At 36.4% G+C, this 26,702-nt stretch overlaps 1 pseudogene; it reads right to left on the bottom strand.

Annotated features, from left to right (window-relative positions):
• Vmn2r-ps87 (vomeronasal 2, receptor, pseudogene 87) lies at window positions 362–26,702 on the bottom strand (annotated as a pseudogene).

The raw sequence follows: 26,702 nt of genomic DNA, 5'->3' as shown, positions 1-26,702 counted from the left end.
TTAAATTTTAATATAAATTTATAAATTTTATATTAATTAAATTATATATATAATTAAATGTTATCTATATATAAAATCCACATGGTAATATTTTTCTTGGAATCTAATAATAACACACTATTTGTACTAGATATCAAATCAATTAATTTGTAAAAAAGTATCATTTTTTTTCAGATATCAGACAATTCAATAAAAAAAAAAGATTTCATGGTTTGATCCTATATAATGATGTCCAGGTCATATGCTAGATTTTTATTGTCCAGCATTCTTTAATGACAGAAACCCATATAATGATATAATACATAATAAGCATTTTTGGTGATCATGAGACTATGTTTGGTGTACTAAATAAGCAATTAAATTCAATTACTATTTATAGCTTTTGCACTTATTTTCCTAAACTCATGAAAAGAATTTATTTGTGGTCTCAACAGAATAATGTAGCACTTTGGGAGAAATATGCAAATAAGCATCCCTGCACTGGAGGCCAAGATACAGAAGACCTCCACAGCAACCATAGTCTTTCCCTTAGTACTGTGATAAACAGGGAGGAAGGTGATCCAGACACTGCAGAACACCAGCATGCTGAATGTCAGGAGCTTGGCTTCATTGAATGTGTCAGGCAGATTCCTGGCCAGGAAAGCTACAGTGAAACTTGATAGAGCAAGAGAGCCCATGTAACCCAGGACACAGTAAAAAGCAATCACTGAACCTTTGTTGCAAACAATGATGATGTGTCCATGTATCATGTGTAGATCCACATCAACAAATGGAGGAGAAGTTCCCAGCCAGATTCCACAGAGAATCATTTGTATTGTGGTGCATATGGGAATGATGTAATTAGGTGCTCCGGAAAGTAGCAGCCACCTCAGTCTTCTTCCTGGAACAGTGATCTTAAATGCTAGGACTACAGTAATTGTCTTGGCTAAGACACAAGAGGCAGCCACAGTGAACACAATGGCAAATGTGGTCTGTTGCAGGATGCAGCTAACCATAGTGGGATAACCAATGTAGAGCAATGAACAAATAAAACAAAATATGAGGGAGGTGAGTAGGACATAGCTGAGAGTTTCATTATTGGCCTTGACTATGGGAGTGTCTCGGTGTTTCAAGAAGATACAGAGTATAATAACTGTAAGAGAAGAAAAGAACACAGCCAAGACAGCCAGAGTCATTCCCAAGGGTTCTTCATAATCCAGAAAGGACACAACTTTTTTGAAGCAGTTAGTTTGATCAGTGTTTGCATATTCATCTACTGGGCACTTCATGCATTGTTCCATGTCTAGTATAAGATGAGAAGTCTTGTCAGATTTAATTTTCTAGAATAATCACAAGATATACTAAACATATTCTGTAGAAAATCATAATTAAATTACAGTGATATATTGTGTTAGATGCAAATAAAACAGGGGAGCTATTTTAGATGTGATCCTAATTTCCAATGCTTATATTCTTTATACAAGCTTTTGTTCATATTTATCTAATATATTCAAAATGTTTATTATATTTTTCAAAACCAAAACTGTACTATTACATAATATACATAATAAACATAATTTGTATTTCCACAATAATATACCTTAGATTGATCATTCATAGAATCATATCTTTTTCTACTTATACTTGTGTATATTATGCAAAAGAAGAACTTAGAAGGAGATGTGTCAGCAAAATGTATGGTCTTCTATGTGGTTTGAAGCAAATATTTGTACATAGAAACTCTACTACTTCATGTCTTAGAAAAGAATTAACAGCCAACATTTTAATAAACTGTTATAATCTCTGGCTCTATTTTATACATTTATTCTTATAAATACTAATATTTACAGTCTTTACCATTCTTTATGGAAACTTACCATTGAAAAAGACATCATTAGAGAATATCATTGTCAGTAAAAATTTAGAGTTTTAGAATTCAGTCAGATGGATACAACTACAAAACCAATTCCTCCGTTAAGGCTAGAAAATTATGAAAGAAATTATTTGAAGAGTGTAAGCGTTAGAGAACCAGAGAATTTATTATGGACATGGATATTTTAGGAAGGTTGCACGTAACACACATAAATATCTCACCATAAAGGGTTTCTTAAGCCTCAGCTGACTGAAATTAAAAAGAAAAAATCATGACACTTTGGAGAAGGGAAGAAACCCCATGCAAAATTCTAACTTAGAGAATTACAGAAAATGAAGGAATATGGAGAGTGAGTAAAATTGTCTTCCTCTCTGAACCATATAACAAATAGTGTGTGTGTGTGTGTGTGTGTGTGTGTGTGTGCATCTAAGAGCACTTAATAAAACTGTCACAATTTGAAAAAGTGTAAAGAGGTGTTGTTTGCACGTTTTTGTAGGAAAGATAGGGAAAGAAAAAATGTAATAATATTATAATCTCCAAAATAAAAGTATCATTAAAAAAGCACTGATAGAGCTGGGCATGGTGGCACACGCCTTTAATCCCAGCACTTGGGAGGCAGAGGCAGGAGGATTTCTGAGTTCAAGGCCTGCCTGGTCTACAGAGTTCCAAGACAGCCAGGGCTATACAGAGAAACCCTGTCTCAAGAAACAAAACAAAAAACAAACCAACAAAAAAAAGTACTAATAATGTTAACTGAGGAAGAGATGACATGAAAAATTGTCACCTAATTTCTCTACAATCAAAAACATTATGTTTAGATGTATTATTCAATGTGTGAATTGTGGTAGGATACAGTATCTCTTAATTTTACTTATTTATGTAAAATTTCCTATTCTATACTCTCATTGATGTAGTATATATTAAGAAATACCATGATTTAAATTATGGTAAATTCTTCAAAAATAATCTTGACAGAATGTAGTAGATGTAGGTTTTTGTATATTCCTTCCATTCTTATACTCGTAGATTACACAATAGTGTATTCAGTTTTTCAATTAATTATGCTAATAGATCAAAGTGAAAAGTGATGCTCTTTTCCATGTACAGAGTCTCTGCATTGAAAGATGTATATTTGGTTTCATTTTGTATTTGCTTTTTGATTCTGCTAAACAGTGTTATCAAAATTGGTAAGTAGACATATTCAAATACTCCAATTTCTTTTACCCACTTAAAAATAATCAAGTAGTTTGTGCACTATTCTGAAATCTCTTAAATATAGTATTTGAGGTTCTGGCTATGGCTAAGAGCCCACTAAAGGAGATAAACAGATATAAATTGGAAATATCAAAAAGTACCACTATTTTTAGAAGATATGATAGTATGTATAATCAACCACAAAATGCCACCAGAGACTTCTGATAACTCGTGAACAGCTTCAACAAAGTGGCAGGATTAAAAATTAACTCAAAGCAATCAGTAGCATTTTTTATACAAATGATAAACAGTCTGAGAAAGAAATTAGAAAAACAGCACCCTTTACAATAGCCAAAAATAGTATAAAACGTCTTGGTATAACTCTTTCCAAGCAAGTGAAATATTTCTAAAACCAGAACTTCATATCTCTGAAAAACACTTCCAGGAAGATCTCTGATGATAGAAAGATCACTTATGCTCATGCGTTACTAAGATTAGCATAGTAAAATGGCCACCTTAGCAAAAGCTGTCTACAGATTCAAGGAAACCCCCATCGAAATTCCAACACAATTCTTCGTGGAAAGAAAAATTTTCAACTTCATATGGAAAAACAACCCAGGACTTCCAAACCAATTCTCAATAATAAAAAAGCATGCAGTGAAAATAACCTTTTCTGACCTCAGGCTGCAGTGCTGAGCAATAGTGGGAAAAAAAAACTGAATGAGGTTAGTACAGAGACAGGAAGGTTAATCAATGGAGTAAAATCGAAGACCCAGAAGTAAACCCATACACCTATGGATACTTGATCTTTGACAAAGAAGCCAAAAAAAAAAAAAAAAAAAAAAGCAAGAATCTTCAATAAATGGTGTTGGTTTAACTGTTGCTCTCTATAGAGGAAAACGAAAATAGATCCATATTTATCACCTTGCACAAAGCTCAAGTCCAAGTGGATCGGGTACCTCAATTAACACCAGATAAACTCAATTTAATAGGAGAGAATGTTGGAAATAGCCTTGAACTCATTGTCACAGGGGGAAATTTCCTGAACAATACACCAGTGGCTCAGGCTCTAAGATCTAGATTTGATAAATGGGACCTCAGGAAACTGTAAAGCTTCTGTAAGGTAAAAGACACCATCCATAAGAAAAATTCACAACCTACTGATTGGGAAAATAAATCTTCACTATCACTACTTCTTACATAGGGCTAATATCCAAAATATATATAAAACCCAAGATGCTAAACTCCAATGAATGAAATAACCCAATTAGAAAATGGGGCACAGAGTTGAGCAAAGATTTCATAACAGGCGAATCTTGAATGGCCTAGAAGCAATTAAAGTACTTAGTCATCAGGAAAATGTAAATCCAAATGACCCTGATATTCAAATCCAAATGACCCTGATATTCTGTGTCACACCAATAAGAATGGCTAAGATCAAATTTTCAAGTGATAGCACATGCTGTCAAAGATGTGAAGAAAGAGGAACACTCTTGAATTGCTGGTGGGATTGTGAACCTGTGCAACCACTCTGGAAATCAATCTGGTGTTTCCTCATGAAATAGGAAATAATTCTACCTGAAGGCCCAACTAAACCACTCTTGGACATATACCCAAAATATTCCACAATATAGCACAGGGACATGTACTTCCAGATGTTCATAGCAGCCTTATTTGTAACCTTCAGAAGCTGGAAACAACACAGATGTCCCTCTATCAAAGAATAGGTACAGAAAATGTGGTTCATTTTCACAACAAAAATACTAATCATCTATTATTTTTGCAGGCAAATGGATGGAACTAGAAATTGTCATCATGAGTGAGGTAACTCAGACTGAAAAGCACTGCATTGATATGTACTCACTGATAACTGGATATTAGCCAAAATGTACAGACTACCTAGGAAACAATCCACAGACATTAAAAAGTGCAACAAACAGAAAGGAACAAGTGAGGATTTTTCAATTCCACTTAGAAGAGGAAGGAAATAAGGAGAGGAGGCAGAGGAAGGGGAACCATGGTGAGAAACTGTAGGGGGAAGGGGAAAGGGGAACAAGTCAAATATGAGGGGTCAGGAGAGAAGCCCACAGAGCCAATAGAATGAACACAAATAAGAGGCCTGGGAGGGTGGAAGGTTTGAAAACCCTCTAGAAATTACCAGAGACCTGAAGGTTAACTACTCTCAGGACTCATTTGTGGTAACCTTAGCAAAAATACCCAACATTGTGGAGAGGGAACTCCACTTCAAAGAAGATAAATGGGGGCTCAAGTTGAGATATAAGGTTAGTAACACATAGTTCAAATTCCTGACCCAGCATTGTTCTTGTCTGAACAAAAATTGCAAGGAAAAATGGAGAAAAGACTGAAGGAAAGACAGTCCATTGACTGGCCCAACTTGGGATCCATCTCATGGGAGAGAGGACACCATGGCCTGACACTATTACTGATGCTAATAATGTCCTTATACTCTGGGACCTGGCATGACTGTCTTCTTAGGGACCTATTAGTAACTTACTGAAAAAGACAGACACTTACCCCCAACTGAAGTAAGGGACTGCTATGTTTGAATTAGGAGAAGAATAGAAGGTAAGTTGGTTATTCACCACACAGGAAGATCAGAAGGCTAAACTAATCCAGATTCCAGGGAGCTGCTAGAGACTGAGCCACCAACCAGCACCATACACAGGCTATTCTGATGCCCTGGTTGGGGAAAGGTAGTATCATCTAAGAGGCAAGGGAGAAGAATAGGATGAAGAATCATGGCAGGGGAACTGAGGGTGGGCAACAACAATAACAACATAATCAAGTTTATAAATTTGTTCTATTTTCAAACTTCAAAAGTGACAATCCCTACTCTTCCACAGGCGACACCTGCCAGAAAACCAGGTAGGTTCTCAGTAGACTGTTCCCACTCTGATCACAATTCCCAGGGTCTCCGCTAGTCTTGCAACAGAATTAAAAGGGCAGCTTCTATTGTAAAACGTATTTCAATCCATGCCAGCTAGATGTTTCTGCTCCGACTTTTATTACTGAGTTCCAGGATTAAACACACACACACACACACACATTTTATATTTTTAATAAGCTTTAATCAGCACTAGACATGGAAGATGCCTATCCTCTGAGGTGTTAGACTATATTTTCATATCTAAAATTCAGAATTATCACCTACCACTAACCATGTTTCATCTGGGCTGCTCAATAGACATTGAGGGATTTCAAAAAATCATTATGTCTTACTCCAAAAGCCTGTAATACACAAAGTTGGAAAATCTGCATGAAATTGATTATTTTCTACATAAATACCACTTACTAAAGTTAAATCCAGATCAGTATACTATTTAAATAGTCCTATAACCCCTAAAGAAATATAAGGGGTCACTCAACAAAGTAAAGCTCAGGTCCAGATGGTTTTAGCATAGAATTTTAAAAGACATTCAAAACCTCAGTGTATTCTACAAAATTCAAACAAAATTAACACTGCCTAACTATTTTTATGAAGCCATAGTAACCTGGCTAACAAAACTACATAAAAACTCAAAAAAGAGAATTTCCGGCTAATTTTCTTTAAGATCAATGATGCCAAAATTCGCAACTCACAAATTATTGTGAGGTTTGGATGTCCCACAACAGAAGAATGGATTCAGAAAATGTGGTTCGCTTACACAATGGAACACTATTCAGCTATTAAGAATAAGGACATCCTAAGTTTTGCAGGAAAATGGATGGAACTAGAATATATCATCCTGAGTTAGGTAACTCACACCCCAAAAAACATGCATGGTATGTACTCACTAATTAGTGAATATTAGCAAAAAACAAACAAACAAACAAACAAAAACCAAAAAATAAAAATAAAAAAAGATACAGTCCACAGAGTTTAAAAAGCTTAAGTGACCAAGTGAGGATGTCTCCATCCCACTTGGGAGGGAAAAGATGAAAGTATAACATAAAAACCAAATTCTGGGCCTTTAGACCCAGGCTTGGGAATGTGACCTCTGTGACTTAATGCTCCAAGGTATGCTAATCATAAAACAGATAGCGACATTCCTCCACCCACCCGATTCCTGGGTTCAAAGAGTATTCATTCAAAGAAAGTCACCCTGACCATTGAGGAACCGGCTGTGCAAATGTGCTATTGTTAGGGGCTCTTAGAAACTGTCTTGAGAAATAACCTGCACAATTACCAGGTATTCCTTGTGACTCCTGTGACTTTGCACTTCCTTGGGACTCTTAACTGGTATCTTTGGTATTTTCCAACAATGCCCTCCCCACTTCCTTGAGTTGTGGTTTCTTCCTTTAAATACCCCCTTACCCAGCTACTCAGGGCACCAAGGTCCTCTACCCTTGCATGGTGTATGACCGTGGGCCTGAGAGCGCTCTTGAATAAAAATCCTTTTGCAGTTTGCAGAAAGACCATTTTTTGTGAGTGATTTGAGGTATCACCTCTCCTGAGTCAGAACGTGGGGGAGTCCTCATGTTGTGGGTCTTTCATTTGGTGCGTTGGCCGGGAAACATGACCACCCCTCACACCTGAGAACTGACTTGGAGGTATGGAGATTCCTTCTTGTGTGCGTGCCGGCCAGTGTCTCTGTTTTGAGTGTCTCTTTTCTGAAATGAACATTGGAACATGTGCTTGTTTTGTTGGGTTGTTTGTGTCTTGTCTTATGTTTCTGAAGCAAGGCGTACTCTGAATTTGGATACGCCTGAGTTTAGATACTGATCAGCCTGAGTTTGGATCCGCCTGAGTTTGGTTTCTCTGGTTTTGGTCGTCTAGGTAGAAGTGGACGACGGTGTTTGTAGATGATGGGGTGATGGGGTTTTCTGAAATGTGTGTGGTCTATATTTGCAGCTGTCCTTTCCAGCCATGAGGATTGGAGGACTGTGGTCGGCAGACATGCTAGGAGGACCACAGGCTGCCACTCTGGGGGACAACCTGGGAAGTGGGGAGAGTCAGGGACGCCTGACTGTCTCTGAAGATTGGTCAGAGGGACCTAGTTCTGTTGAAGCGGAAGCTTCCCCCTCCAAAATCGTCTAATTATTTTGCCTACTTGTGGAGGACGAGAAAGGGTCAAGTGTGTCTAGATCTGTTTGTTTATGTTTTGTGTGTTTTTGTGTATGTGTTTAGAGCTATGTAAAAATCTAGAGAAGCGAAGGTAATTCTCATAGGTGCTTTATACCCTGACTAGAGATAGTTTACACCTGAGACATGAGAGAATGGGTTTTGAGAAAAGCAGTACTCTCCAACTATCTGGGGATAATTTGGTAATAAACAAAGAAAGAAAGAAAGAAAGAAAGAAAGAAAGAAAGAAAGAAAGAAAGAAAGAAAGAAAGAAAGAAAGAAAGAAAGAAAGAGTATCAATTGGTCTTTGGAGCCCTGCACCTATAGTTAGGAATCTAGTGTGGCTGGAGAAGCCCTGTTAGAAGCTGATTATAAACGCTGCTCTTATAGGGACCAGCAGCTTCTCAAGTTCCATGGTAAGGGGACAGATGGCTGTTTTTCCTACAAAAATCTCTGTGCTTGTGATTACTAGATTCATCAGGTGACAGGGTGCTCCTCTCTTAAAATTACAGCTAGAAAAATTAAGAATTTTGTTTGGTGTAAATGAGCAAATGTATACGGCCATTTCATTTTTGTTTCTGAATAGTTTCAAAGGTATAAATATGTTTTATATGTCTTGGTTATAGATTATGATTAGAAATTTGCACCATTGGTAACAAAAATTTGACTTAAAACTGGTAACTCTAGGTTAGAGTAATTTAGAACTACAACATGCAGCATGAGACATCTCATGGAAACAGTTCTCTAAAGATACACCTGAATTGGGTAATTTTCTATGTAATTCTTATCCTAGAAACCAGATTTATAAAAGATAAGATTTAGGGTAGTGTCTTTTTGAGGTATTGGCAGCTACACCTTCTTGTGTTGTGTACAGGAACAGGCAGCCAAACTTTGTAGCAAGTAATATTTTTGGAGTTCATTTTTAAAGAGAATGGATTGTTTGCACTGTTAAAATTGGGTTTTGCTTCTCAAAATTGTGGTTGTACTCTCGTGTTACAAGAGAAATTGAAGGCTTCTCCCGAATCAGAGCCACCAGCTAAACCCATCAGCTCTTCCAAAATCTATAAACCCTCCTGAGTGGCCTAGTTCACAACCTTCCCCTTATCCACAGCTCAACCATGCCGATGGGGAACCCTGAACCCCTCAGGGTGGCAGGAGGAGGACCACTGTGGGTACATGGAGCTGCAAAGCTCAGAGTCGGGGCAGACTCTGGTGGACCCGCCCAAACTTCAAACCCTTCAGTAATGGTCATTTTCCTCTGCTGATCTTAATAACTGGAAAACTAACCACCACCACCCCCTTTCTCAGGATCCCCAAAGCCTCACAGGGTTGGTAGAGTTCCTTATGTTCTCTCATCAGCCTACTTGGGATGATTGTCAACAGCTGTTGCAGATGCTCTTCACAACTGAAGAGTGAGAGAGATTTCTGTTAGAGGGTAGAAAAATAGCCTGGGAGCCAACAGGCAGTCTACACAGCTACAAAATGAGATCGATCGACATGGGATTCCCTTTGACTCACCCCAGTTGGGACTGCAACATGGCTGAAGGTAGGGAGAGCTTAAAAATCTATCTCCAGGCTCTGGTCTCCAAGGAGCCTCAAGACGGCCCACTAATTTGGCTAAGGTAATGCAGGGGCCAATTGAACCTCCCTCAGTGTTCCTTGAAAGGCTTATGGAAGCCATCAGGTGGTTCACTCCCTTTGATCTTACCTCGGAAGCCCAGAAGGCCTCAGTGACCGTGGCCTTCATAAGGCAGTCAGCTCCAGATATCAGAAAGAAACTTCAGAGATTAGAAGGTGCATTACAAGAGGGTTACGTGATCTAGTGAAAGAGGCAGAGAAAGTGTGTGTGTGTGAGAGAGAGAAAGGCAGGAGGCAGAAGAAAGAGAAAACAGGAGAGATCATAGACAAGAAAGAAATTTGCCACAGTGGTAGGAGAAAAAAAAAAAAAAAAGACAGGATCTAGACAGGAAACCTGGGCAACAGAAGATCGAGCCTCAGCTAAAAAGGCTCAGCTGTGTCAGACTGAAGTTATTTGGGGTACACCCTTCAACATGGGAAGCAGTTGCTAAAGAAAGCCAGAAAAAAGACTGTAACTCAGATCCCCACCCCAGCTACACCAAAGCAAGTAAGAGAATTCTTGGGTACCACTGGCTTCTACAGACTCTAGATACCTGGGTTGGCGACCTTAGCTGCCCTGTTGTACCCCCTAACCAAGGAAGGAGAGGTGTTTGTGTGGACCCCAGATCACCAGAAAGCCTTTGAAGAGATTAAAAAGGCCCTACTGACAGCCAGCCTTGGCCTTTGCCTGACCCAACCAAGCCCTTCACTCTTTATGTAGAAGAGAGAACAGGGGTCGCCAGAGGAGTCCTTACTCAGACTTTGGGACCTTAAAAAAGACCAGTGGCTTACCTATCCAAGAAGTTACACCGTGTTGCCAACGGGTGGTTTTCTTGCCTGAAAGCTATTGCTGTCATAACTCTGCTTGTCAAGGATGAGCTCACTCTGGGACAGCAAATAACTGTAGTGGCACCCCACACTCTTGAAAGCATTATCCAAAAGCCCCCTGACTGATGGATGATGAACGCTCCTGCGACACATTATCAGAGCTTTTTGTTGACTGAACAAGTGACTTTCGCTCCCCCGCTGTCCTCAATCGACCCTACTGTCCGAGATTTCACCTACTTATCACTGCACTGACATTGTGGCAGAAGAAACTGGTACTCAAAATGATCTGAAGGATCAGCTCAGCCTTGGCCTGAGAGTTCGAGCTGGTACATGGATGGCAGTAGCCTTAAGATTGAAGGTAAGCAGAAGGCGGGGACAGCAGTACGGTGGTGGACAGAAAGCAAGTGATCCAGGTCAGCACCCTCCCTGAAGGGATGTCAGCCCAGAAAGCTGAACTTGTGACTTTAATATAAGCTCTAAAATAGGCAAAAGAAAAGTCTACACTGACAACAGATATGCTTTTGCCACTGTACGGAGCAATATACAGACAAAGAGGGCTGTTGACATCTGCAGAGAAAGACCTAAGATGCTGTGGCTAAAGAAAATCAGATGGCAGATCTAACCGCCAAACAGGCAGCCCAAGGAGCAATGATCCTGGCAGTCAAGGAACCTAAAGATAATTATGACATCAGAGAGACCAGCTTTAAATACACCCCTGAGCACTATCAAGTTATGGACATTATTTGACCCACCTGGGGGCCAAGAAATTAAAAGGTGTGGTTAAGTCCTTTGACTACTATGTTACAGGACTCTCTGACTTGACAGAAGAAATAGTCAAAAGCTGCAAGGCCTGTGCTATGAGGAGGTAGAATTTCTAAAAAAAAAATCTTCCCAAGGTAGTTGGGTCCAATAACGGACCTGCCTTTGTTGCCCAGGTAAATTAGGGACTAGACAAGATATGGAGGATTGATTAGAAGTTACATTGTGCATGCAGGCCCCAAAGCTCAGGAGAGGTAGAGAGAATGAATAGAACCATTAAGAGACCCTTACCAAATTGACAGTGGAGACTGGCGCTAATGATTGGATAGCTCTCCTACTCTTTGTGCTCTTCAGGGATAGAAACACCCCTAGACAGTTTAGACTGACTCCCCTATAAATTACTCTACAGAGGGCCCCCTCCACTGATAAAAATAGCCTCTGTACATAGTGCTGACATGCTGCTTTCCCAGCCTTTGTTCTCTAGGCTCAAGTCACTAGAGTGGGTAAGACAGCGAGGGAAGAAGCAGCTCCAGAAGGCCTGTTCCAGAAGACCTAGAAGCCCCACATCTCTTCCAAGTTAGAGATTCAGTCTACATTAGACGCCTCCACACAGAAAACCTTGAGACCTGGTGGAAAGGCCCTTATCTTGTACTCTTGACCACCCTAATTTCTACCTTTATGAGACCCCTTTTGATTTTGCTTCTGCTTTTAATTATAAGTCCATGTGTGTCAAATAGGCAAGTCGCCTTTATTAGAAAAAGAATTAATGCAGTGCAGCTTTTCGTTTTGAGACAACAGTACATGCCCTAAAGAATCAAGTGTGTCAGGGAGAAGATAGTGTCTAGTTCTAAGATTAGAACTACTAACAAGTAGAAGTGGGGAATGAAAGTATAACATAAAAACAAAATTCTAGGCCTTTAGGCCCAGGCTTGGGAATGTGACCTCTGTGACTTAATGCTCCAAGGTATGCTAATCATAAAACAGATATCGACATTCCTCCACCCACCCGATTCCTGGGTTCAAAGAGTATTCATTCAAAGAAAGTCACCCTGACCATTGCAGGAACCCGCTATGCAAATGTGCTATTGTTAGGGGCTCTTAGAAACTGTCTTGAGAGATAACCTGCACAATTACCAGGTATTCCTTGTGACTCTTGTGACTTTGCACTTCCTTGGGACTCTTACCTGGTATCTTTGGTATTTTCCAACAATGCCCTCCCCACTTCCTTGAGTTGTGGTTTCTTCCTCTAAATACCCCCTTACCCAGCTACTCAGGGCACCAAGGTCCTCTACCCCTGCATGGTGTATGACCATGGGCCCGAGAGCGCTCTTGAATAAAAATCCTCTTGCAGTTTGCAGCAAGACCATTTCTTGTGAGTGATTTGGAGGACTTCTCCATGTTCTAACTCTTCCTGAGTTAGAACATGGGGAAGTCCTCACGTTGTGGGTCTTTCAAAGAAAGCAATCACAAGTGTGGAGGGAGGGAAGGGTTTGGGAGGGAAAGTGGACAGGGTGGGGGACTGGGTGGGAGAGGGGAACCTGATCTGGTATTGGGTTAGGGAAAAAGACTGAACCTTCAAGGGGCAGCAGAAAGAAGAAAACAGTCAATGTCCAGAGATAGGAAGTTGGAGGGATCCACCAGATTGCGCCAGAGACCTAGGAGGTGAGAGACTCTCAAGACTCAAAGTGAGGGACCTTAGGTAAAATGCCCAACAGTAGGGAGAGGGAACTTATAGAGCTCACCTCTAGCAGGAAGACAGGATGTCAAGTGAGGTGAGGGTGGCCATTCCACAGTAACAACTGTGACCCATAATTGTTCTGTCTGAAAGTACTTTAGGGATGGAAACGGAGAGAAGCCTGAGGAAAAGAGTTTCCAGTGACAGGCCAAGGTGGGATACAGTTCAAGGGGACATCCCAAGCCTGACACTTCTACTGAGGCAATTGAGCACTCACAGAAAGGTACCTAGCATGACCCTAGTACAGAAGACCCAACAAGCAGCTGAAAGGGTCAGATGCAGATATTTGCACCTAACCAATGGACAGAAACTGCTTATCCCTGTGGTTGGATTAGGGAAGGGCAGAAAGAAGCTGAGGAGGAGTGTAACCCTGAAAGAGGACCAGCAATCTCATTTAACCTGGACCCTGAAATCTCTCAAATACTGGACCACCAAACAGATAGCATATACCAGCTGATGTGAGGCCTCCAATACACATAGAGTAGAGGACTTCTGGGTCTGTGTTCTTTCAGAGGTGATGCACCCAGGAATGCACTCAAGAGACTGAGGCCTTAGGGAGTTTAGATATCAGATGGGGTGGGAACATGGAAACAGGTGGTGGAGAGAATGTATGGGATGTGGAACTCTCAGAGTATGGACACGGTGTGTGTGTGTGGTAAAATATGTAGTGTAAATAAAACAATAAAAAATTTAAAAAATAAATAGAAAAAGAAGAAGAAGAAAAAAAGAGAGAGATAGAATCCAAATAAAGCAATTCTACTAAAATCAGTGATGGCACAGGGTTCTGAAACTTTTTGTATCTCTTCAACTTAATACTTGAATTTTTAGCCAGAGCAATATGACAATGAGAGGAGATGAAGATAATACAAACTAGAATGGAGTAAGTCAAATTATAGCTATTCACAAGTGATAAGATAGTATACATAAGTGATTCCAAAAATTCAACCAGAGAAGTGTTGCAGCTGAAAAACATATTCAGCAAAGTGGATGGATGGAAATTTACCTCAAAAAAGATAGTAGTCACATTTTAAATAAACCATTAATGGGCTGAGAAACAAATTATAGCAACAATACCATTTATGATGTACACAGAAAATATAAAACAAAACACTAATCAAGTAACAGAAAGACTTACATCACAAGAAATTCTCTAAAGAAAAAAAAATTGAGGAAAATATCAGAATATGGGAAGAGTTCCCACGCTCATTGATTGGTAGGATTAATAGTAAAATAGGCCATATTGACAAAAGCCACCTATAGATTCAACCAAATTATGCAATTCCCATCAAAATACTAACAGGTTCTTTATAGAAAGCAATCATAAGTGGGGAGGGAGGGACTTGGGAGGGAAAGTGGATGGGGTAGGGAGACATTGAAGGGGGGAGAAGGGAACCTGATCTGGTATTGGGTGAGGACTAAAGACTGAAGCCCTGCAGAGAGCATGTAAGCAGGCAACCTCAGGAAATAGGAGGTTGGGGGGTGGGGACCTCCTAGCGTATACCAGAGACCAGGGAGGTGAGAGACTCCCAGAGCTCAAAGGGAGTGAGTGACCTTTGAGGAAATGCCTGACAGAAAGGAAAGGGAAGTTATAGAGCCCACCTCCAACAGGAAGACAGGACATCATGTGAGGGATGGGGTTGCCATCCCACAGTCACACCTCTGACCCATAATTGTTTCCCTCTGAAAATATTACAGATGGAAACGGAGAGGAACTTGAGCAAAAGAAGGTCCAGTTACAGGCCCAAAGTGTAATCCAGCTCAAGGGGAGGTGCCAAGACCTGATACTTTTACTGAGGCTATGGAGTGCTCACAAAAGGGATCTATCATGATTGCCCTCTGAAAGACCCAACAAGCAGCTAAAAAAGATTTAAAAAAAACAATTCTTAACTTCACACAGAAAAGAAAAAGTGAGAAGAAGAAAAAAAAATAACCAAATAGTATAGTTTTAAAAAATCCTGAACATGAAAAAACTTCTAGAAGAATTTACATCCCTCAAGCTATTTACAGAGTATCAGTAATTAAAAATGCATGATATTGATGTAGAAAAAGACAGATTATTCAAACGGTTGAATATAAAATCAATATATAAAACCAAAGCCCTATGGACATTTGTTTTTTGACAAAGAATTAAAAAGTATACAATGCACACAAGAAAGTATCTTTAACAAGTGGTGTTGCTCTAATGGAATCCATTTTTGTTACCATGAACAAAACTCAAGTACAAATGGATCAAATACCTCAATGTGAAAGTGTATACACTAAATCTAATGGAAGAGAAGGTAGTAAACAGCTTTGAACTCATTGGAACAGGAAACACATTTTTCTGAAGAGAACATCCTTTTCCCAGTTTAATGCTCAAAAATTGGTAAATAGGACATCCTGAAACTGAAAGGTTTTTGTAAGGCAGAGGCTACTGTCACTAGGACAGCCTACAGATTGTAAAAGTGTCTTCCCCAACCTTACATATGACAGACGGTTATTATCTACAGCATACAATGAACTCAGGCAGTTAGGCATCAACAAACCAAATAACCCAATTAGAAAATGGGGTACAGAGCTAAATAGAGAATTGTCAACAGAGGAATCTTGAATAGTGGAGAAGCATTCAAAACAAAAAAAGTTCAACATACTTACTCAACAGGGAAAGGAAATAAAAATGGCACTGCGATTGCATCTTATATGAATTATAATGGCTAAGATAAAAAAATAACTTGATAGCATATTCTTGTGAGGATGTGAACAAAGGGGAACACTCCTCCATTGTTCTCCATGCAAGCATTTAGAAACTAAACTATCAACTAAAAAGCTTACATGAGGTGGATCAAGGCCTACTTCAAATATATAGCAGATACACAGCTCAAACTCCATAATTTCCTTGTCTGCTGTCAGTGGGAGAGGATGAGCCTAGCATTGCAGAAACATTTTGTGCCAGGGTAAGGGATAACCAAAGGGAACCCAACTCACAAAGATGAAGTGGGTGGTGGTAGTGGTAGGGGTTCTTTGACATGGGGATCAGGAAGGTGCAGCATCGGGATCAAATAAATATATTAGTTGATAAATTAATTAATTAATTGAAATCAGAACCAAGTTATATCCACTATTTCCCTATTTATTCATTAAAGTACTTAGTGATTTAGCTAGAGCAATAGAACAATATGTAGAAAATAAAGTCGAAGCATCATTTTCAGATAATATATTTAAACACATGTAACCCTAATCATTCCATTAGAGAATTTCTGCAGCTGATACAAAATTATCAGCAAAATGTCTGGATACAACATTAACACACACACACACACACACACACACACACACACACACTCCTTAGTTTCCTGTACACAAATGAAAAATTGACTGAAGAAGAAATTAGAGAAACAACACCCTTCATAATAAACTCAAATAGTTTAAAATTTTTATGGAAACCTATGCTAAACAAATGAAAGTCTTGTAAGGAAAATGCAAACCTAAAATCTTGAAAGGAAGTAATTTAAGTACTATCAGAAGATAGAAAGATCTCTCAAAGTATTGTGTCAGTTGAATGACATAGGAAAACAACCATCTTTTCAACTTCAACATATAGATTCAAAACTCCATCAAAATGTGAACCTAACTTTTTGCAGACCTCAAGGACCATTTCCTAATGTCATGTGACACCCTGAGGACTAAGAGAACTGCTGGATGAATCACCATTTCTGATTTCAAGTTGTACTATAATCTATAGTAATAAAAGTTGCATGATATTGGCATAAAACTAGGTGTATTAATCAATGGAATTGAATTTAGGATGAGATAAATTCACATACCTATAGACCCTTGATAATGCATAAAGAATCCAGAAGTACACACTGAGGGAAAAAAATCCTTCTTTACGAAATGGTGTGGGTTAAACAGGATGTCTGAATATAGAATATAAATAGATCCATATTTATCTCCATACACAATTCTCCTCGCTAATTGGATCAAAGACCTCAACATAAAACTAGACACATTTTACTTGAGTGTAACAGAATGTTCAAAAGAATGCAATGACACAGGACATTCTGAGCAAGAGACAAATAGGTCAGGCACTAACATCAGCAATTCATAATGAGGCATTATATAACTGAACTCTTTAAAGCAAAGGAAACCAAATATTAGATAACACAACAGCTCAAGGATTGGTAAATCTTTTTCATTCAAACCCCTTTGCATTTGAATTAAGACTAATATGAAAAGTCTAGAATGACCTCAAGAAACTAGATAATTAAAGAAAAATCTAATTTAATATTTAAATACATATTTAAATGGAGAATTCTAAAGAGAGGACTCTCAGGTGGCTGTGAAACACTTAAAGAGAGTTTCATCATTCTTAGCCATTAGGCAAATGCAATTCAAATCCATTTTAAGATTCCATCATTTACCTGTCAAATTGGCTAAATTCAATAACACAGGTGTTAACAAGCATGTGGAGCAAGGGGAACATGCCTCCATTGCTGATAGGAATGCAAACTTATAAAACAACTATTAAATAAATATGACAATTTTTCAGAAAACTATGAATAGATATAATGCCAAATCCAACTATACCACTCTTGTATATTTACCTAGTACTCTCTCATATCACTAGGACACTTGCTCAACTATGTTTTTGTATCTAGAGTCAAAATAGCTACAAACCACAAAAAAGTAGATATACTTCAACTGAAGACTGCATAAAGAAAATAGCATACACTTATACAATATAGTATTACTTAGTTATTAAAAACAAAATGACACTGAAATTTCCTGACACATGGATGGAACTAAAAAAAAAAAATGTCATCCTGAGTCAGATAACCCACACCCAGAAAACAGATGTAGTATCATTCATTTAAAAGTTTATATTAACTGTTAAGTAAATGATAAATACAAACAATACATGGACCCTTAGTGGATAGAGAATGAAGAGGTCTACAGACAGAGGAGGGTGAGGCTTACTGGGATGAGGAAAAAGAATAGGTCTTTTTTTTATTGAGGATTCAAGAAGACAGGAGAACAAGTGGTCTGGTGTGGGTTATGGAACTCCTTCCATATATATATATATTGTTTGCAGGGCCTTGAAACTCATTTCCTTCTATTGGGCTGCCTTATCTATCCTTGATATAATGACTCTTTTTCTCTTATTGTATCTTCTTTTATACTGGTTTAATATCTTTTTTTGGATGTCCACATTTTTCTGAACATAAAATAGAAAAGGAATAGTTCTGGGAGAAAGAGATGTGGAAAGAAGCCAAGAGGAGTAGAGGGTTTGGAAACATGACTGGATGCACTTTATGAGAAAAGACTCTATTTACAAGACAAAAGAAAACTTGTAGGAACAAGAAAATTTAATACAAAATTATTTTAAAAAATTATTTTAGAGTCTTTTATTGAAAAGTCAATAAGCTGGGAGTGGTGGTGCATGCCTTTAATCCCAGCACTCAGGAGGCAGAGGCAGGTGGATTTCTAAGTTCGAGGCCAGCCTGGTCTACAAAGTGAGTTTCAGGACAGCCAGGGCTATACAGAGAAACCCTGTTTCAAAAAACAAAACAAAACAAAACAACAACAACAACAACAAAGAAAAACCAAAAAGTCAATAAATGTGACTGGTAATTTGATTTTGATACAAGTGTTATAACATCATTTGAATCAATAAAAGTTTATTAATTTCTTTTATATATCACTCTAAGTGGCTTTGTTTTTTTACTGTAGTCTCTGGGTTTTGTAGTGGAATTTCATTAACATTTTAGTGTAGTTTTTCAAATATGTACTTCATTTCCATAATCCCTACATGCAAATCATATGAAACCATTTAAATCCTGGCTTGACTCTTTAACTTTTAGTTATTTGTCTGGCTATTTCTAGCCCCTGCAACAAAGTTAATTCTATACTTCATCTTCCTGATGCACTACTACTTTGAAAATTCATTTGCAATGCTTCAGTTAACCTCAACACGGATATCACTAGCTATTTAATTATGATATTTCTCTACATACTATATATAAATATTAGAATAAAAGCTGTTATTCAGAGTACCATATGTTTGGACTCCAAACTCATGTGAACCTGGTCGCAATTGAAAATGCAAACTGTCAAAGATCCTTTTAATCTACCATAGAGAGATACAAAATTTCATACTTTTAAAACATGATATAACATCAATTAACATGTAGTTATTGTTTTAAAACTCGGTGGATAGTGAAAAACAAAAACAAACTATATCTTTAAAATTTGAAATATATAACTTCAATAAATACATAATCTTTAGTATTCTGAAGAAATATTGTTTTCATTTGCTTCTAGAATTATTAAATAAAAATATAGTCCAACAGACAGGGTATATTATTTAAACCACTCTGTGTTTTCATTTTTATTTATCTTTACCTTTTCACAAAGGACTTTTGTGTGCATATGGAAGATATAAGCAATTTTATTACTTTGAGAAAACATATCCTTACCTGTCATGTTTGAAATTTCATTTTCTGGGCAGCGGTAACAATCAAAACAGCAAACAGCCTTTCCCTCCTGAAAGTATTTTCTGAGTCCTGGTCTGCAAGGCACACTACATATGGAGGCTGAATTCTGAAGAAAATAGGATACATCATAGAAATAAACAGTTTAACATATGTGCCAAACGCTGCAGTGATTCACAAGAGAAATCTGAGGAAAAAATTTCCTTTACACATTGTATAATGTTATAAAGCAAAATTACATTTTTTGTCTTTTAATGATAAAAATTGAATGAACATATTGTGATTTTTTTATCTGAAACACTTATGAGAGAGCAAGTAAGAGAAATATAGAAACAAACTGTGGGTGGAGAAGGAGAGAGAGAGACAGAGAGAGACAGAGAGACAGAGACAGAGAGAGACAGAGAGAATATAGGATGGTGGAAGTCAATAGTGATGAAATGTTAAAAATTTTATTCCTTAACAAAACAAAAACAGACAAGATTATGGTTTTTTGCTTCATGTAAAGTATTAAAATTAAAACTAAATTACCTGATTGATATCTGTAGCCCACTCTATTATATCATCAGACATAAACAGTTGTTGACCGTTTGGAAAGTGACCAGAAAATCGTCCTATTTTCATTTTAATTCCATAGTTTTTTAGTAAATCCATGATGTAGAAAATGTCATACTCTGTATCCAGTTTTTTTTTTCTCGTTCATGTTCACTAGGTCTCCAGCAGGATTTACAAACTGTATGGTCTTCAGAAAAGAGAACATCTAAAACATATTTGCATTTTAGTTTCAACTATGCATACATATTCGTACAGAAATGATAAAGTTTGTAATATCACTCATATCCATTATGGGCTTCTAAAATCTACCTTTATCAGAAGTATTCAGTACAAAAAAAGTAACATATATTCCATATATACTTAAAGTTTCATTATGATTTACAAATACTCTTTTCTCACTGTATTTGATGTCATAACAAATGCATGCTTGAATTTAAGCTTGGAGAGTAGTGATAAATTATCCATTTTTTTCTTTGACTAGTGTTATTTGATCATAAGATAAGAAAACTAAATAGTCAATTCTTTAAAATGAAAAAAAAAAACACTTGAAATTATTTCAGGTCTATTCATTACATTAATTTGAAACTTTTTGTTCTAAAAAGAGACAAGAGATTTTCTTGATTTCATTTACTAATTTCAGGAGAAAAACATTCAAATGTTAAAGTCCTTAGACACATGTATGTTTGAAATAAACAGAGGAAATTTCATGTCTAAGACTGTGAAATTCTGCCTCAGGTACAATTGTTGGCTGTAACATAAATTAAATGACATTAACATTAGATATGCCTCTTATGCAGTGGAGGAGTCCAGAAATACGTGCATTTAGGATTAAGGTTATTAATAGATTTACATAGATTTTGACTTTATGATTTCCTTTATAAATGCCATTTCTATGATATATATGCAATTCAGTGTAAGAATTATTACCTTCCAGGAGTTAAATTCCAGTACCTTTCCATCATTCTCTGAGCGTGTGTCTACATATTGTAGAAGCATCTCATGAAGTGAGTGGGCAACAGCATACACAGAATTGTATAAGTTGTAACATGTTTCACTCATAGACATTCCAAGGGATGGCACAAAAAACCATTGAAATAAAGTTTTGGTTGGACAATTCTTCAGTGTTTTACAATCAGGTGGTGTCAAAGAACACTTAAAGTAAGTCCACCACAGTTTAGCAAAAGAAATGTCATTACTGTAATTAGAAGGGTGCACTGTTTGAATAAATTGTTTAAAACCGGACATCTCAGACTGTTGGTGTGAAAAAATAAGAGTCCCATGCAAGGAGTTAAGCATGAAATTTCCTGTCATTGTGATCATATCAAATTGTGACACACTGACCCAGAGTCTTTGAATGTCTTTAGATTTCCATAGAATAAAATTAAATTGTACAGGAGATTCTTTATCCCCATAGACAATCACAGCTTTTGCTGATGACATTATGATTTGGTGATAATATTTATGAATCATTTTTAAGTATAATATCCGATTATAAGTGATAGTAGTAACAAATGCTATGCAGACAGTGTTTCTTTTCATTACTTCTCTCAATTCAGCAAGGAATTGAATTCCATGGTCATCATCTGTAATGATGACTCCTACCCAGTTCCATCTGAAGTGAACTGCTATGGACACCATGGCTAGTGGTAGAGATGTGTCTTTGGGAGTCATCTGGTAGAGATGAGGAAACTGTTCCTGGTCACTTATGAGATGAAAATAACCAGAGTAAAGCTGAAAGATATTGACCATAATAATCACTATGAATAAGATGGAATGCATAGGGATCAGTCTAAGGTCTAACTGTGGTAGAGCATATGAAAAAGTGTAGATTCTTCATCTGATCAGGAAAATCCTAATGAATCTTATAGAATTCTTATCAATTGCTATACAAGTACAGATAAACTAAGTGTTCTGGTAAAACATTTCACATTATGTTGTCTCTGCTGCCTATTTATCATAAAGTTATTGTGTTTGTCACAGAAAGTGGCTAAAATTTATGTTTAATAGATCAGAATAGGTACAATAAATTCCTTTATTTTACTCAACCTTAGAACTAAGAAACTAAATATTTCAATAAATGTAACCCTCCCTGACTTACCTCTGGAGTTCTGGAGAAGTATAGCAATGGCCCAAGTCTGTAAGATGTTATCCATAGAGGTCCCGTAAGTACAATTAAATATCTTCTCTGATTTTTACAGTAGAAATTAGGAATAATTTCCTTTCTTTTCATGGACCAAACTCTTTCCTCATTATCCACAATTAAGTTACATTCGATCTTAACTAATAGGGAAATGTTGGGTAAAATATGAATATTCCTATTGATTTCTTCAATGGCAAAATAAAGAGAGGAAATCAAGTGGATGGTCTTACGTGTCACCCTGAAAACAGAGCACACCAATCATGGGGGATATGGGTTCTAATTATGGTAATCTTAAATAAAATTCAATGTAGGTTATGCAAAGTTTTCTTGGAATGTTTTTGTTCCATTCATATGTTAACATAGTTCATTATTGTGATATTTTAGGATGTGAGACTTGCAAAATTGATGAACAATCTTAAAGTTTTAATTTGTTGAATTTAACTTTATTAATTTTATTTTGAATTTTGTATATAATATATGAAAATGAATTAAGCCTTTACAGTTTCCTGTTAGCATCTTCTTTTGATGTCTTCTTTAACTATGCTGCAAACTTAGACTTCATGTGCCATTTTTGTTTTGATGTTTTTAAATTTTTTAATATGAATTTTATATTAAGAGGCTTGTGTCACTTTTGAAAATTTCTACCATTTCATCTTTTTTTCTTGAACATGGTGAAATATCTTTATGTGTTGTCCATAAATAAGAAAAGTTTTCTGAGCCAACACTGAATCTGCACGTGCCTTAATCTTATAATTCTGAACAGTGAAGAAAAGAAATAAGAATTATCTGCTATCTAGAACGTTATACAGTGATGTACATGATATTTTTTATTTTGCCTCATCTCTATTATTTGTAATGCATTGTGACTGTGGTGAATATTTGTGTAAGTGTACATGACTTGTGGCTCTGAAGCTGGTATTGAGTTGACTTAACAGTTATATGTTCTCTATTATTTATAACTTGTTATTTTTAATATTTTTTATTCTAGTCTCATTCCATCATTTTTTGGATTTTTCTTTCATTCACAAATACCTGAAATTATGTACTACTTTTTAAAGCTATTGCCATTCTGTGCTGCAGAAAAATGTGCACTTTGAAAATTGGGTTCTCTAATCCACTTCAATTGCTGATGCATGAATGCTTAATATGTTAAGAAATATAGAATTTCCTTGATGAACTACAGTTTAAAATTTAAAGAAATGAATAGCTAAAACAATCCCAAATAATGAAATAACTAGTAGAAGTATCACCATTTCTGATCACACTTTGTACTCCACACCACCATTAATAAAATTGGCTTAATTGAGTTGGGGTTTGATCAATAGAATGCAACTGAAGATCTAGAAATAAACACATACCTTTGGACACATGAATTTTTTTTTTTGATAATAAAGTCCAGAAAAAAACTGCAATAGAAAAAGTAAACTGTCTGGAATAATGGTACTGACTAAAAACACATCCATGTCTATAATAGTGAAGAAATCTCAACTTAAATTTTGTAGCCCTATAAGGAATTTTTTAAAAACCTCACTTTTGATAGAGTTTCAAGGGAATAATGTATGTCAAGTACATGAACAACACACTATAAACAGTGATATTTTGGAAATTCTTTGTTTCATTATATTTTTCAGGAGATTATCTTCTGAAGTTTATCTATTTATGATCTTCTTGTTTATAAAGATGCATATGTCTATTTTTCTATTTTTCTATAAGTGTGTTTCTCATGCCTTTTTTGGTTTTGCAGAGGTTCCTCTTCTGTTTATTTGAATGTTTTTATATAATCTGAAATATTTGTTTATTCTATTTTATTACTATTCTTAATATGACAAGTTTTTAATGGGCAATGATGTGGGTCCACATGGGAGGTAATTAGTAAATGATCTTTCAGGAGTTGAGGGAGGTAAATTTACAATTTGAGTATATTGTACTAAAAATGTATTGTATATAAACAATGAAGGGAGCATAAATTGGATTCATGCTATAATTTAGATGGACTTGTAAAATAATATGCTTAGTAAAAATCATAATGTGGCACAAGGCACATAATCTCAATTATATTATTTATTCAAATGTACAATTAAGGAACAGAAAGTAGATTTCAGAATATGGTAGCTATGCGTTGATAAAAGGATAAGAGTTGAGGATACATCATTCAGGATGCCCAATGAAATCTTCTCTAAGTATTTTAAGCTTGACTGTGGTGTTGGGCACACCCACGCACACGCAAACATACACACACACACACACACACACACTATGTATGTATATATATATGTGTATATATATATATATATATATGTATATATATATATATATTGCATTCACACTTTAAACACATGGATCGTAAATTATATATCTATAAAACTTAAATTGAAAAAATAACCACCTAAATCAAATTAGCTATAATAAAATTCATATTTAATTTTTTTCCAAATCATATCTTTTAATTTACATTAATCTTTTATTATACAATCATTTATAGGTCATGGTTTCTGTATAAAATATTTAATGCTTTATATTTTAAAAATATTCTTGGTTTTCTTCCACAATCCTCACTGATGCCACATTTTCTAACCTGCTTGTTATATTCTTATCAGTTGTGGGATTTCTCTTTAATCTGTGGAAAGGCTGGAGTTTATCTAATAAGTATTTCCTGCTCAATGCACTACAATGTGTTCTAATTATAGGCATGAAAGTGAAGTGACATTTTGATTTTCAAACTTGATTGCTCTATTTAGTAATTAGCCCCATTATCCTGTATAAACCCATTAAAACACATATGAGAAATAACATACTCCATATCTATCTGTACATAGAATATGATTAAAACAAAGACGAATTTATGCAATGTATAGATGCTGAGTGAGGTAAAATGCTTAATGAGAAAGAATCAGTAATCTTTAAAACTGTGCCCCCTTGGTAGTTAAATCTCATGTAATGGAAGGCCATAAATATAAGAGCATATTTACAGTGCAAAGTAGACTTGATTGTTTTTTTAATAGTTTGCATATAGTAGAATGGGAGAAAGCATAAATATGGAAGAATTATTGGAATGGATTAAATACGATGATAATATATTCTAAGTTATCCTCAAATAGTTAGTATACATTTTTTAAGAAAAGGTATCAAAAGTTAGAATACTTTTAGGAGAAAAATATGAAAATATTTTTGCATTGTTCAAAGACAGCCATTTGAATTATTCTCTGAGTTGTTGTAAATTACTCTGTATTTTTGCGACAAAGGAAAAAATAACTATCAAATTATGCTGGTCTAACACTTACTAGTACTATAGAAGATTTAACTTAAAAAGCATCCAAGGGATGCAAAGTCTGTTCACTATATGAAAATCCATTAATACAGTCCATAGTAAAAATAAACTAAAAAATCTACATGATCATCTCAGATACTATAAAGGCATTTGACAAAACACAAATGCTCTTCATCTTAGAAGTAACAGAAAAATCATGTTTTCAAAGACCATACCTAATCATAATAAAAATATATACAAGATACTTAGATGGAATGCCCAACAGCGAGTAGAAAGAATTTTAGACTGAACCTCCAGTAGAAATGGAGTAATGTGGGGGGTGGGTTGTCATCACAGAATCAAAACCTCTGACCCAGAAATGTTTCTGTCTAAAAAAAGTACAGAGAAAAAAACTGGAGAAAAGCCCAAGGAAAAGGAGGTCCAGTGACCTGCCCTAATGGTGCTCTATCTCAAAGAAGGCTACAAACCCGTACAATATTACTGATGCTATGATGTGCATACAGACAGGAGCCTAGCATGGCTGACCTCTGAAAGACCCAACGAGCAGCTGACTGAGACAGATTTAGATACTTCCACACAACCATTGGACTGAATTTGGGGATCCCAGTGGTTGAATTAGGAAAAGGCTGGAAGAAGCTGAGGAGAAGGGGGGCCCCATAGGTAGACCATCAGTCTCAAGTAACTTGGACCCCTAGATGTCTCAGACACTTAGTCACAAAGAAGACAACATACACTAGCATCACATGAAACAATAACATGAAAATTATCATATAAAGGGAATCTCTAAGAGCAAGGTCAATAGTGTTATTCATTCATTCAGCATTTATCTGGACTGTGATTCACCATTGTCAATAAACAAGTTACACCATAAAAGCACCATAATTAGTGAAATGACCAGCCATGAAACAAATTAAATTGTAGTTATGTTCTAGAAAATGACAGCAAGAAGTCTCATAGGATCTTATCTATCACTCACCATAACTGGAACGATTTATGTGCATTTATGCATAAATGAAACATGCACTTACTTCTTGTCTAGATTCTCACTGAAGTAATCATTCTTCACATAACCACGCTTTGTATAAATGGAAAAGAAACAATCAGCCTCCTTATCTCCTAGATAATTTTCTCTGTCTTTTATTCTCCAAAAGCACCTGGGGTCACTCAAACTGCAAAAAAGAAAGGAAAGCTTCAGAAGCAAGAAGAAAACAATCAAAGAGAACAT

This window comes from Mus musculus, chromosome 7, assembly GCF_000001635.26.
Source record: "Mus musculus strain C57BL/6J chromosome 7, GRCm38.p6 C57BL/6J".
NCBI lineage: Eukaryota > Metazoa > Chordata > Mammalia > Rodentia > Muridae > Mus > Mus musculus.
Note: the sequence above shows the minus strand (reverse complement) of the source record. Positions and strands in the feature narration are given on the sequence as shown.